Source organism: Giraffa tippelskirchi, chromosome 7 (assembly GCF_054371585.1).
Source record: "Giraffa tippelskirchi isolate mGirTip1 chromosome 7, T2T-mGirTip1v1.2.pri, whole genome shotgun sequence".
NCBI lineage: Eukaryota > Metazoa > Chordata > Mammalia > Artiodactyla > Giraffidae > Giraffa > Giraffa tippelskirchi.
In genome coordinates, this window is record NC_137281.1 from 149,144,943 (window position 1) to 149,157,433 (window position 12,491).

Sequence of the window (12,491 nt, forward strand, 5' to 3'; positions counted from 1 at the left end):
TTGTCATTTGCTTCTTGACAATCCCATAGAGCCCACCTTACCTTGCTTTCATGATTGTGATTTTCCCCTTGCTTTATAAGAATGCACCTCTGTCTTCCACCAAAGCATAGAAGACTCCTTGGGGCAGGAGACTTGACCTACTTGTTCGGTTTCCTGTGAGAACAATGCTCAGCACACGTGCCAGCAAGTTTGCTGGGATAAAGGGTGTCCAGTAAAGGGCAGAAGTATAAGAACTACTACCCTCCATGGAAGGGAGGCAGTGGGAAGTGAGAGTGAGCAGGCAGGCTCTAGAGTCCATACACCTTCATTTTGGTTATGTCCTGCTTGGTGACCATGGGGGACCCTCTCTAAATCTTTGATTTCCTCAACTGTAAGATGGACCTCAACAGTCAACGGGCAGCAACCTCCCTGGACTCAATGAGATGACCCATATATTGGCACGTGGTGAGTGTTCAACAGCTCTAGCATCTATTCCGGCCATCGGTGCTAGCCTGAAGGACCACGTGCTGTGCAGCCCTTAGAAAGAGGAGGCTAGAGAAGGAGGGGGGGCTGCTATTATCCCACTGCCGGGTACCAGAGCCTGATGATGAACGAAACCTTGTGTCTGGGGCTACCGACGGTCATCTCTCGTTTAGGCTTGACTGGGGAAATGTTGCCACAGACACAGCCTAGTTTGGCAAAACAGGTGATGGATACTGAAGGGCGTGGGGGTGCTGTGGAAATGTCTAGGCTCTGAGTTCAGGATGCAAGAGGGAGCCACCCTCCTGACCCACCAACGAGCCTGATTCCTCCTGCCCCTGTCCCTCTTAGCTTGCTGCCCCTGAGGACAGGGTGGGCTGTGCCTCTGTCTGCTTTGCCAGCAGGAGCCCTTGAAGGGGGGAAGCTCCGTTGGTCCCCTTCCTTTCTCTGTCCCCTGCCCCTTGCTCTATGCCTCATCCTAAGCAAGCATTCAGAGGGCTTGCAGGGGGAATGGCTTGGTGTCCTGCTTATAGCCCTAACCCCCATCAGCTGCACAGAGGTTGCTGTGATTTTGCAAGGAAGAGCGACTGCTTGGGGGAAACTGAGGCACACTGGTAGGTCAGGGTCTTCTTCACTCCCTTAGTCTGCAGTGAGACACGCATGCATATTCAGCAGTGAGGAAGTGGCTTAGTCTGCTGAAGCTGTAAATGAGGATTAAGCCATAGATGGGGATTTTTGTCTTCAATTTCCACTCCAGTTCCAGTGAAGAACCTTTCTAGGCTGGGATGAGGGGAGACATGAGCTCCTGACACAGCCTCCCCGTCACAGGGGGCTACAGAGTGCCCCTCCCTGATGAGATCTCCTCAGCTGTTTGCAAAACAGTCAGGGAGGAGGTGGTGGAGCCCTGAACCAGGCAGCCCGCCTGTCTCTTTAAATGCTGGGGTCTGTGTGGGAGAGGGAGGGGCCGGCTCTGGAGTGCGTGAAATTCCTGGGCTCCTCCGGCAGTCTCCGGCTCAGAGCGCAGCCCTACACATCTCCTCTTGCATGCAACTCACTGAGAGGGAGAGGCGAGCGTGTCCTCCCCTCTCACAGCCGCCAGCATCTCCAGCCACCAAGGACCTGCTTTTTGCACCTCCAACACCCCATCCCTTCTTCCCCCGCCACTCCCTCCCAGAGAAAGAGAGAGAAAGAGAAAAGGAGACAGAAAGATTCCGGAATTTGAGCCTCCCCAAAGAGGAAACATACCCAGCAAACTCAGTTGACTAAACATCAGACAGACAGACAGACCCCAAATCTTCTGTCCAACTGGAAAGGTAAGATCTGGGGGGGAGAGGAAGACAGGCAGGGTGTGAAACAACTCAAGCTTCTTGTTCATTCTGGGAAGAGGTTGCTCCTGAGAGGGTAGAAGTTTTCAGTTGGGAGCGACCAACCTAGATTTTTTTTTTTGAAGGCTGGATCGGAGAGCCTTGGCTGACCATGGGAACGGCGTTTCAACTGCCTCTCTTTTCCTTCAGTTTCTCCTGGAAGTTGGGTCTTTTGGCTCCAGATGTTGAAAAAGTCAGAGAATGTTTTAGATTTTTAATCTTTTGAAAAGTCTTTCTCTTAGTTGCGTGGATTGTTAGTCTGAAATGATGTGTACCTATCATTTCATTTTGGGCAGGTACTTTTTTTTTTTTTTGCATTTTATGACCACCTCCCCCCATTATTATTATTATTATTTTCCCTGGGGAAGGGACTAGATCAAATGAGAAAGAGAAGAAGAGAAGCTCTGAGGATCACAAGAAGACAAAATTGAATTGAGACAGGGATTTCCCTAGCTGTTGAGGAATTGAAGGGTGTGTGTGTGTGTGTGTGGTGTGTGTGTGTGTGTGTGTGTGATATTTTTTGGAAGGGGTGTGAGGAGGTAGATCTTGAGTATGAAGATTCAGGCTGGACTCCTGCTATTTCGTTGTTAAATAGGGAGTGTGTGTGTGTGTGTGTGTGTGTGTGTGTGCGCGCGTGCACTCCTGTTTGGATCAGTTACAAGGGAATCTTCCTCCTCTGCCTTCCATTTGTTTATATTAATGATTTAGTAGCAGGCTTGCCTGAAAACTTCCACTCTGTGTAAGCACTGTGGGTTTTGCAAGCTCTCAGTGACCTTAAAGGCTGGTTCGATGTATTTTTTCACTAGGCATTGTGTTTTACCCAGAGTTTTAGGTCTTTCCCTCTCTCTCTCTTTTTAACCACAAAACTTAGCTGCTCTAGAAACATCATCCTGATGACAAGGGAAAAAAAATCTGCCCCCCCACCCCCACCCCCTATCCCTTCCTAGGCCAGTGATGTAATACCAACCTATGGGCTCGCCTGCTTTGCAGGTGACTTACCCTGTGATTACTTGTTAAAAAAAAATAAATTTCTCCCTTCCTCCATTAAATGCATTCTTCTCTGGATTTGGATGTAAAAATATTGTCATGCAGTGAGAAAATTATATTTTTGATAACTAGTACTGGGGTTTAGGTAAAGTAGGATTCCTTTTCCCTGATCATTATTAAAAACAATTTTTTTTTCTTTAAATAAAAAGGTCAGAGATCACCCAGAGAGAGCTAGGCTAGGATGGAACAAGACACAGTTGGACAAACTAGGAGAACTGGAAAAAAGGGAAACTGTCATTTTCTGTCTTGCTTCGGTCATTCCCGCTTAGGGAGATAGTTTTCTTTTACCCCCATGATCCACCCTAACATTCTTAATTCTTCCTTTGCCCTGGGTCTTGTGGATGGCCCTGGAGGGAGAGCGATGCTCCTTGTCACACCTGGGGGATTGTGTAGTTTCGGGGGTCAGATGACCGTTTGCCTTTGTGATGAAGGTTCCAACGGAAATTTGAACTCCCAGTGCACTGGATGAGTTAGTACCCAAGATAGTCTATCTGGGGGCACCTGGAGGTTAGGTCTTGGGAGCCCGAAGAACTAGCCCTTTATGAATTTGCCGTTCTGGGTAGAGCCTCCCTTCATCATCCAAGGGCTTCTGCGTCACCTTTCAAGTTAAAATGGTCCTGCTGGTTATGATGGGCAAGTTTACCTAAGGGCTACTGGGTACGTGGCTGAAGGATGGAGGGGAGAGAGGGCGAGACATAGCAAGCCTGGCTTTTCTTTTTCTTTTTTTTTTTAATCTTCTGGCTTAATCTGCCTAAGTCATATTGGGGCGAACGATATTTCAGATGGGTGCTGGTTGTGCAGAGACATTCCTATTGTTTGATTTTTTTTTTCCTTGGTTGGGGAGTGGAGAGTAAGGGCTCTTGGCCCATTTTCTACAGCCTGGGGTTCATCTGGCGAGTCAGTCTTCCTTCTGGAAGAGGGGAAAAAGGCTGGACGCTGGAAGTTCGCTATTAAAGTGAGCAACAGGGCTGGGTTAATTTTTCCTTTTTTTTTTTTTTTTTGAAACAACTGGACTGTGCGAATACCCTTTTCTGGAGCTTTCTGGCCCTTTCTAGTGAAATAATAATTTTCCAAAATTGCTTCTTAAGATGAGGGGGCCCAGAAATCAAAGGGATTCTGGATTTTGAGAGACAACTACGTCTTTGCTTCTCTGGTAGCTCCCTGTTATTCATTATTAGGGGGTTGACGGAGGGCTGGCCTCCTTTTCTCGTTGATTTTAATGCTGCGTTTCTACTGAATATGTTGATGATTTGCTGCTTATATAAGGGAAAGGATGTGTCGAGGTGGTTTGAGGCTTGGGGTTTTGAGATCGGCTACTGAGATTGGGTGCGGTTGATGTATTTGTCGATGTGCATGGTAGGAAGGTCTTTTCTTTTGGGTGGTGGGGGATAAGGGGATGGTTGGAAAATGGTAGATGAGATGCTACAGCAAATGGGGACACGAGGAGAGACAGAGGTGAGCTCGGAAGTCACCGGTTGGCAGAATTTCTGTCCTGTATCCCCCTTTCTCTCACTCCTTGGGGGGAAAAATCCATTATCTCTAAAAACACATTATTCTTCAATTGGCCTTTTAGAGAAAAAAGGAGAAGGAGGGGAGGGGTTAATTTGGTGAGGGGGCTTGGTTGTAATTAGCCCACTGCTGCAAAACTGAGATACGGAAACCCATCGGCATCAGCTTTGGGGGCACAGAGAGCCAGCGGAGGGATGGGGGACGGGTTGTCAGTCTCGGATGCACAGTGGAGTGGTGGGGTTGGCGTTTGGGTATTGTGTGTGTGTGTGTGTGTCTCTGTATGCGTGCAATTTTTTCCACCCTACCACCAATTTCCCCCTCCATCCTCCCCAGGTCTGCCATTCTCTTGCTTCCATTTGCACACACCCGCTCTCCCCTACCCTCATGTACCCCCTCCCCCCTTTCCTGGAGTCCTTTCTGCCTGGATGAGAAAATTCTGATTCTGATGGCTCTGCGGCTCCTTCTTCTTTTTTTTTTTTTTTTTGCAACACAACAGTGGTGCGATGGCCTTTCCTACATGCCACACGGATGCAGCCTTCTGATAGGAGTGCTAAGTCGGCACATCTACACACGCACTTTGCCCGTGCTCTTGCACACACACACACGCTCTCCCACAGTCTCAGGCGATTGAGGGCTTGGTTCCATTTGGTTTTCTGGCTCTCTCCACCCCTACCTCCACCATGGCTCCTCTCCACCCGTCTTCATACGGGAATCGCAGTCGTGGTACCCCTGTCTTCTCCCCACACCGCCCTCTGCTTTCTTCTCCCCATCCTGCTTTCCCCAAAACTGTGGTGTGTCGCAGTTCATGGGATTAGCATGTTGGAGAGTCTTTGGGGGAGGGGACTTCAGAGGAGGAGGATTGGAATGGGGGTAGATGACATTAATGGTTTTTTTTTTTCCTTTGGCCAAATAAGCACCCAGTGATAATGATCCAATTTAACCATCCGTGTAATATATGTTTGCGGCACACTGGAGGAAGGTTACTCGGGGAAAGCGGAGTCTGGACTGGGTTACCTCTGGGGAGATTTGATGCCTGGACAATAGAGACACAGATGCACATCCCCCATCTCCACAGACACATGTGCATGCTCCCACATACACACCCCAACACACAGCTTTGCTCGGTGGCCTGTGTCAAGCCAGAGGGCACTGCAGAATCTCCCAGGGTTGTCGTGGTTCGTTGAGAGGCTGGAGTGATGTCTTTGTCCTACCCAGCTCTCACTCTCCCGGATGATGTCTGATCTTAAATTTCTGGGTGGCCTTTGTGTGGCCTCGTGGTTGCGGGGCGGGGGGGTGGGGTGGGCGGCACTGGAGGGGTGTTTGTGTTTTGTCAAATGCCCCGTGTGCCTCCAATTGGACAACCTGGATTGTCAACATGGTGCGTGCGGTTGGAGCTGGGGGCTGCCTGCCTGTTTGTGCTGCGTGAGTGTGCTTGTGGGACACGGATGTGCGCCTGGCTCTGGGGAGGTGTGGGGGTGACATTCCGTGACCCTCACTCGTGGGGAGGACGGCAAAGAGCCGAGGTGTTCGGTGGGGGAGACAGGGCGATGGAGTATTCCAGGGAGTTGAGAAGACTGGAGGGGGAGAAGGCACTCTGTCTCCGGCGGGAAGCCTCGTGAGCCAGTCCAGCTCCCCGGAGCAAGCCCGTGGGTGGGTGTGATCGTGGATGACGGGTGGGCGGATGCCGACTCGAGGGGGCCAAGGGAAGAGGGGGGCGAAACTGAGGGTTTCCCTCGCCACCTCAGGAGCCCCGGACAGAGCGCAGAGATCGGCCCTGCCCTCCCGGGCACCAGCCACCCTTGGGCGGCTCGGCCTTGTCGGAGGCTGCAGCCCCAAAGAGCTGCAGTCGAACTCGGCCGGGATGGCATCTGAGCACACCCCCTACCCCGTAGGCTCCTGGGCTCTGGCTGCCTTGACTACCAGACGCCATTTTCCCTTTTCCTTTGGCTAAAGGTGTGTCCCTCTTTATTAGCAATTATATATGAGATGGGAAAACATTTTTCCTAAGAGAGAGAAAAAAAAAATCCTTGGAGCAAAATGCTGATTGTCGGACGTTTCCTATGTCCCCTCTCCCTTGCCAGGGCTGACCTTGAGCAGTTAGGGAGAAAGGGTTACGTCATTGCTGGAGAAAGAGGACAAATGAGGGGTAGCATGATGACTCGGGGGTGGATTCTTGGGCCAGACACCCAGAGGAGAAGGCTCTTGGGATCCCCCTGCTGTGTTCCCCTTGTATCAGCCTCGATTGTGGATGGGAGCCTTGCAAAAGTCGAAGCGTCCCTTCCAAAGCTCACTGCCGAGAAATTCGCAGGCCTGATGCCTCGGTTCCTGCTGCTATCAGGCCCGGCCTCCCTCAAGCACGTACCTGCTGGGGGAGGGACCGCCAAACCTCGCCGCAGCTCTGACCCTGGAGGGCACCCCTGGCTGCTCTGCAGATGGCGAGGTGTGACTGGGCCAGCCACAGGTGGCAGTCCCGGGCCTGGGCAGGGCTCCGCAGGGCTCTGCTCCAGTGAGTCCTCCTCCGAGAGGCCTCTCCTGGGGGGCCATCTGAAATAACCCCCTCCCCGATTGCCTGGCCACTTTCCAGCCCATTTCTCTGCCTTTAATTTTCATAGCTACTCACCACCTAATGCTCCATCACCTGCCAAGTGTTAAGGTAATCCTGTCTGTCTCCCCCTGGAAGCAGGCTCCATGAGGTCAGGGTCTTTGTCTCTTTGTGTTCATTGCAGTGTTCTCAGTGCTTAGGATGTTTTCTGGCATGTAGTAGGTGCTCAGCAAATATTCGTTGATTGGCAAGAAGAACCACATGGATTTGGCGTTGGGGGTTCTAACCTTGGAACCTGTCTTCTGGGAAAGCTGAACTTTGCCTCTGCCTGCGAGTCCAGATCTGCTAGAGGGATTGCAAAGTGCAACGTCCAAGTCCAATAGAAAGGTCTTCTCCAGGCCTGGCTGAGTGACTCTGCCTCCTTCATGGTCCCACTGATGATAGTCAGTCATCGTCATCAAGTTGTAGTAACAGTAATAGTAGTGATATGGCTACCCTATCTGATGTGCTTAATATATACCAAGTTCTGTAAAAGTTTCTTTCTTTCTTTTATTTTTTACATTCAGTATCTCTGTTAATTTTCTGCACAGCTCAGTGCAGTGTATAGTCAGCCCTCTGTATTCGTGGGCTCTGCATCCTCAGAGATGGAGGGCCAACTGCGCTGCGTCATTTTATGTAAGAAACTTGATAATCTGCAGATTTTGGTATCTGGGAGGGATCCTGGAATCAATACCCCACAGATACTGAGTGATGACTGTGCTGTTAAACCCTGCCTTTGACAGAGCAGGAGACTGAGACTTAGATAAAGAAAGTAAAATGGCAGATCAGGGATTTGAACTCAAATCTTTCTTATCCCAGAGCCCAAGCTTGTGACCCTTCTGTTATACTATTAGAGGTAAAAGGGAGATGAGCCACCATCTCATTCGGAACTCTCCAACACAGATGAGAAAACTGAGGCCTAGAGAGATTCAATGGCTTGTCCAGAGTCATATACCAAGTCTGATGGAGAGACAAAGCTGGAATCCAGGTTTTCTGTCTGTCCGGGCTGTGTTCTTTCTATACCATCATCTGGGTCTACGGGTCACAGGCTCTTTCTCAAAGAGAATGGTGCTGGAGACTGCCTGAGGTGCCCTCTGAGTTGTCCTTCTTCCTTGGACAGAGTGGAGTGGGCTTTGTGAGGTAGGAGGGAGTAGGTGTGCCTTTAATGGGTGCTGACTATTCCTGCAGAGCTGGAAGGAGATGGGGGGAAGGCTGGGGGCTATACTCCAAGGTCATTAGAGTCACTGGGTGTGGGTCAAGTTCATGCCCTGAGTGCTGGAGGAAGAGGCCCCAGTGGGGTGCTCCAGGTCCTCAATCCCATGTAGTCCTGCCCTTCATGGTCATGCTCAGATGCAGCAGGGGCTCCGTTCAAAGTCTGGATCCGAAGACCTGGCAGCTTGTGACCTTCTCCCAGACTGCCTTAGCCCTTGCTTCTCAAGAAAGTGAGGTGTGGGCCCAGACACTAGCCTCACTGTGCTTCATTTTAGTTTCCAGAGGCTGGCTGGAGAGTGTGAGGTCATGGAATAAGGGGAAGGGCTCTTACTAGTCCCTGTGCTCCAGCCCTAGGCTTGGACTTGACCTCGACTCAGGAAGGGGTTAGATGTCCTAGGCCTGTGTGTGTGAGTGTGTGTGATCTGTCTGTCTGTTTGTGTGTTCTGGGGCCAGGGAGTGGGAGACCAGAGTAAAGTAGATTCTGAGAAGCTGGGAAGCCTTACCTTCCGCCAGGACCTTGAGATGGAGTAAGAAGCTGGTTTTGTGTGACTTTGAGATGGGGTGACCAGTTGCCCTGGTTTGTAGAGACAGGCCCATTTAGGGTTTGGTCCTAGTGTAATTATTAGCTCTCAAAAGTGTCCTGGTTTGGGTGATAAAATATATGGTCATCCTTCTTTGAGATGACATCACCCACTTTCTGTTCTTGAGATAGAGAAAAGGCATGCCAGAAAGGGAAATCAAATTTTAGGCAAGAAGGTGCCTGGGAGAAGAGCCTTCTCCCAGAGGTACTTCCTCTTGTCCCTCATCTCTAAAGGATTAAGACCTTAATCTCCTGACTACTCCTGCTACCAACATGACAACTACTAACCTAATTCCTTCACTACAGTAATTTCTGCTCGCCAACATTTGAGTCCTGACTGTGTGCCAGTTACTATGCTAAGCACTTGACATGCATTGTCCCAGTTAACCTTCCCGCCACCTTATAAGATGGGTCCTCTTGACGTGTTGGTAAGACAAACAAAGAAACTGAGCCCTAAAGAAGTTAAGTAACATGGGAAAGGTTATGCAGGTAGGAAGTGATGAGATCACGTTCAAACCCAATGGCCTGGCTCCGACACTCTGATATTCACACTGGGTCACAGCACATCTGTGGGCCAGTCCTCTGGTCCCGCCCCCTCGCCCCCCCACCAAACCCCATGTCTGGGAACTTGAGTCTGGGAGCTGACCTGCTTTCTGGGCTGTTGGATCAGAACCCTGGGACTTGCTGAAGATGCTGCTGCTGGTCAGTGGCATGTTAGGCTTAGGGACAGGAGGCCGTTGGGGGTCTTTCTGATGGCCCTTTAGAGACTCTGTTTCCCGTGGTGACTCAGTTACCTTGGTCAGAAGAGGGAGCTGAGGAGGGAGGCTAAGTTGTTTGGGATGGTGGTGGGAAGGCAGAAGGCAGAGAACCTGTACCCTGTCTGGCTCTGCTTTGCTCTGTGGCCCTGATCCCTGATGGGCCACACTCGCCCTGGCCCTGGCAGTGGGGGCTGGCCCCCAGTGGGAGATTCTGGTGAGTGGACAATCGGCTAACACCTGTTCTTGGCAGTGCATCGTGGTCTGCCATATTTCTTGTAAAGGGTGGTGTCCTTGTTTGTCCGACAAGGAGGCCATTAGTCAGGAGGGTTAAATAGCTTGTCTAGGACCACACAGGGAGAAGTTGCAGACCTTGGACCCAAGCTTGGATCTGACCCCAGAATTTCTCCTGTTTCGGAGTCCTTGCCCTGCCTGCTACACTGAACCCTGGAGCAGAAGCGGTGGGAGCTGGAAGGTCTGAAAGGGGAGGCCGAGGAGGAAATTCCCCAGGAGGAGGTGTTCAGATCAGCCCCTGAGTCTGGGGGCTGGAGAGGATGTCTGGGGCCCATCTCCTGCTCAGCCACCCCTGAGCCTCCTCCCTCCTCCAGCCAGGGGAAGACGGCCGCTGACCTCTCAGCTGGATGAGTGCTGGTTCTGGTCTGGAGGGAAGGAGGGGGGATGGACCCATCCACACCTTGCAGAAGTCCAGAAGGAGGTACCTCCTTCTGCAATCATGTTAGAGGTGTGTTAATTGCTCAGTCTTGTCCAACTCTTTATGAGCCCATGGACTGTAGCCCGGCAGGCTCTCCTGTCCATGGAATTCTCCAGGCAAGAATACTGGAGTGGGTTGCCATTCCCTTCTCCAGGGGATCTTCCCCACCCAGGGATCAAACCCGGGTCCTCGGCACTGCAGGCAGATTCCTTACCACTGAGCCACCTGGGAAGCCATGATATATGCGCTGACACCTGGTTCCCTTCCTTCCCCTGCATCAGTGTCTGAGGACCAAGGATAAGACAGGACGGGTGATCTCTCTGCCTGGAGACTGGGAGGGAGGATACACAGTGGAGGGAAGTTGGGATTCCCCGGCTGGAGGACTCCCGGGAGAAAGGGGAATTTTTTCTTGCTTGAGAAGCAGGGAATAGGAGTAGAGGATTTTTCTCACTCAGGGGATGGTCTGTGGCCCCCAAGCTGAGCTGCATTAGCTTCATTGCAGTCCCACTGAAGACTGTGTTTATTTTTCCAATAATGTGTTAATTAAACATCGATTTCCGGGTGGAAGAAAGGGAATTGGATTGCCAGCGCTAAATGGAGTGAGGAGGATGGGGAGCTGGTGAGAGGGGCCCAGGCTGGAGTTGGCATTCTTCAGCATCACCCCAGGAGGGTGGCCGGGAGGCAAGGCTGCCTCTTCCCCTGGCTCCACATTTGGAATTTTCAGTTCCCTGTGAGCCTTTAGGAGACATCTTTTCTTCCTTTTGGCTGCCAGAGCAGATGGAGTTGGCTCTTTGCTGAACCTTGATTCAAAGGGGGAGAAGCCATCATTCTTCACCTTCTCTAGTATCTTTTTTTTTTTTTAGTGATCCTGTGGCGCGCCTTGTGCTTGGCACTCTACATAGGTTAGCTCATTGGTTTTTAAAGTAAACGCAGGAGTATTATTTCTTTATACCCCCACTTTGGAGATGAGGAAACTGAGGCTCAGAGAAGTTAGGTAGAAAATTCAAGAGCAAAGAGGTAGGCAAGCTTGGCAAGAAAAGGGGGGCCCTAGAAAAGTATCTGAGATCAGCAGAATAGCACCAAGGATCCAAGCCCCTCTAAAGGCAAAAAGGAAAAGAATGAAGCAACAGAGAATGACTTGTTATTTTACCATCAGCTAAGATGGATAGAGCTTTTGCTATGTGCCAGCAACCATGTTAAATGCTTTGCATATACAGTTGTGAGGTTGCAGTGAGCAAGTGTTTAGTAATGTTATTACCATTATAGAGATGAGGAAAGTGGGACTTGAAGAGGTTACCTGACTTGCTGAGGTTGCAGAGCTGGTAAATGGTGGAGCTGGAATAAAAAATAGGTAGAGAGAACTTGGGGACCTCTTTGCAGCCGTGTTCTTTTTTCTCATACACACTGAGGACACGGATGCCTGCTCAGCAAGTCACCTACAACTTCTGGGAGATAGAGACTTGGGTCTTTTAGGATGGATTCTCTGACGAGATTCCGTGCCTCAGAAATCCCAGTCTCACAATGTGAACCACACTGTGTTTCTTTCTCAGCCCATGACTGCTCAGGCCAAGCCTCTTGTGGGTAAAGGCTGTTCTGGGTGGTTGTGGTGTTTGAAGCCTGCATTAGTGAGCTGGGTGGGAAGAGTAAGTTAGAACAGTAGTTCTCAGGCTTGGCTGCATATTAGAATCACCATATTAAGATCCTAGACCTATGCGATCTTAGACTGCTGCTGCTGCTGCTGCTAAGTCGCTTCAGTCGTGTTCGACTCTGTGCGACCCCATAGACGGCAGCCCACCAGGCTCCGCCGTCCCTGGGATTCTCCAGGCAAGAATACTGGAGTGGGTTGCCATTTCCTTCTCCAGTGCATTAAAGGGAAAAGTGAAAGTGAAGTCGCTCAGTCGTCCGACTCTTAGCGACCCCGTGGACTGTAGCCTACCAGGCTCCTCCGTCCATGGGATTTTCCAGGCAAGAGTACTGGAGTGGGGTGCCATTGCCTTCTCCGTCTTAGACTGCAACTCATACCAATTAATCAATCCTTAGGGGTAAGACTCCAGGATTGGTATATTTAGAGCTTCCCAGGTGATCCATCAGACCTGTAAACTGGTGATTCAGAATAGCTGCTACTGCAAAGCAGCTGTTGGTAGAATAGGCCAGTTTCTGTTTCCAGAGTTAGGTTAGAAGTGCAGAAGTAATTGGTTACACACACCTAGTATCCAGTGGGGCAGCCCTTATACTGGTCAATTTTCTTCTCATTGGAATAGTAGCTTTCAGA

The 12,491-nt window shown here is 50.6% G+C and overlaps 1 protein-coding gene across 1 annotated transcript in view; it reads left to right on the forward strand.

The window, feature by feature from the left end:
• Nucleotides 1–1,474: 1,474 nt before the first annotated feature.
• Nucleotides 1,475–12,491, forward strand: part of NRXN3 (neurexin 3) — a 1,799,700-nt gene continuing 1,788,683 nt past the window's right edge. Inside the window, exon 1 of the mRNA XM_081510568.1 lies at nucleotides 1,475–1,772. The gene's annotated coding sequence lies outside the window, so the exon portion shown is untranslated. The remainder of the gene's footprint in view (nucleotides 1,773–12,491) is intronic.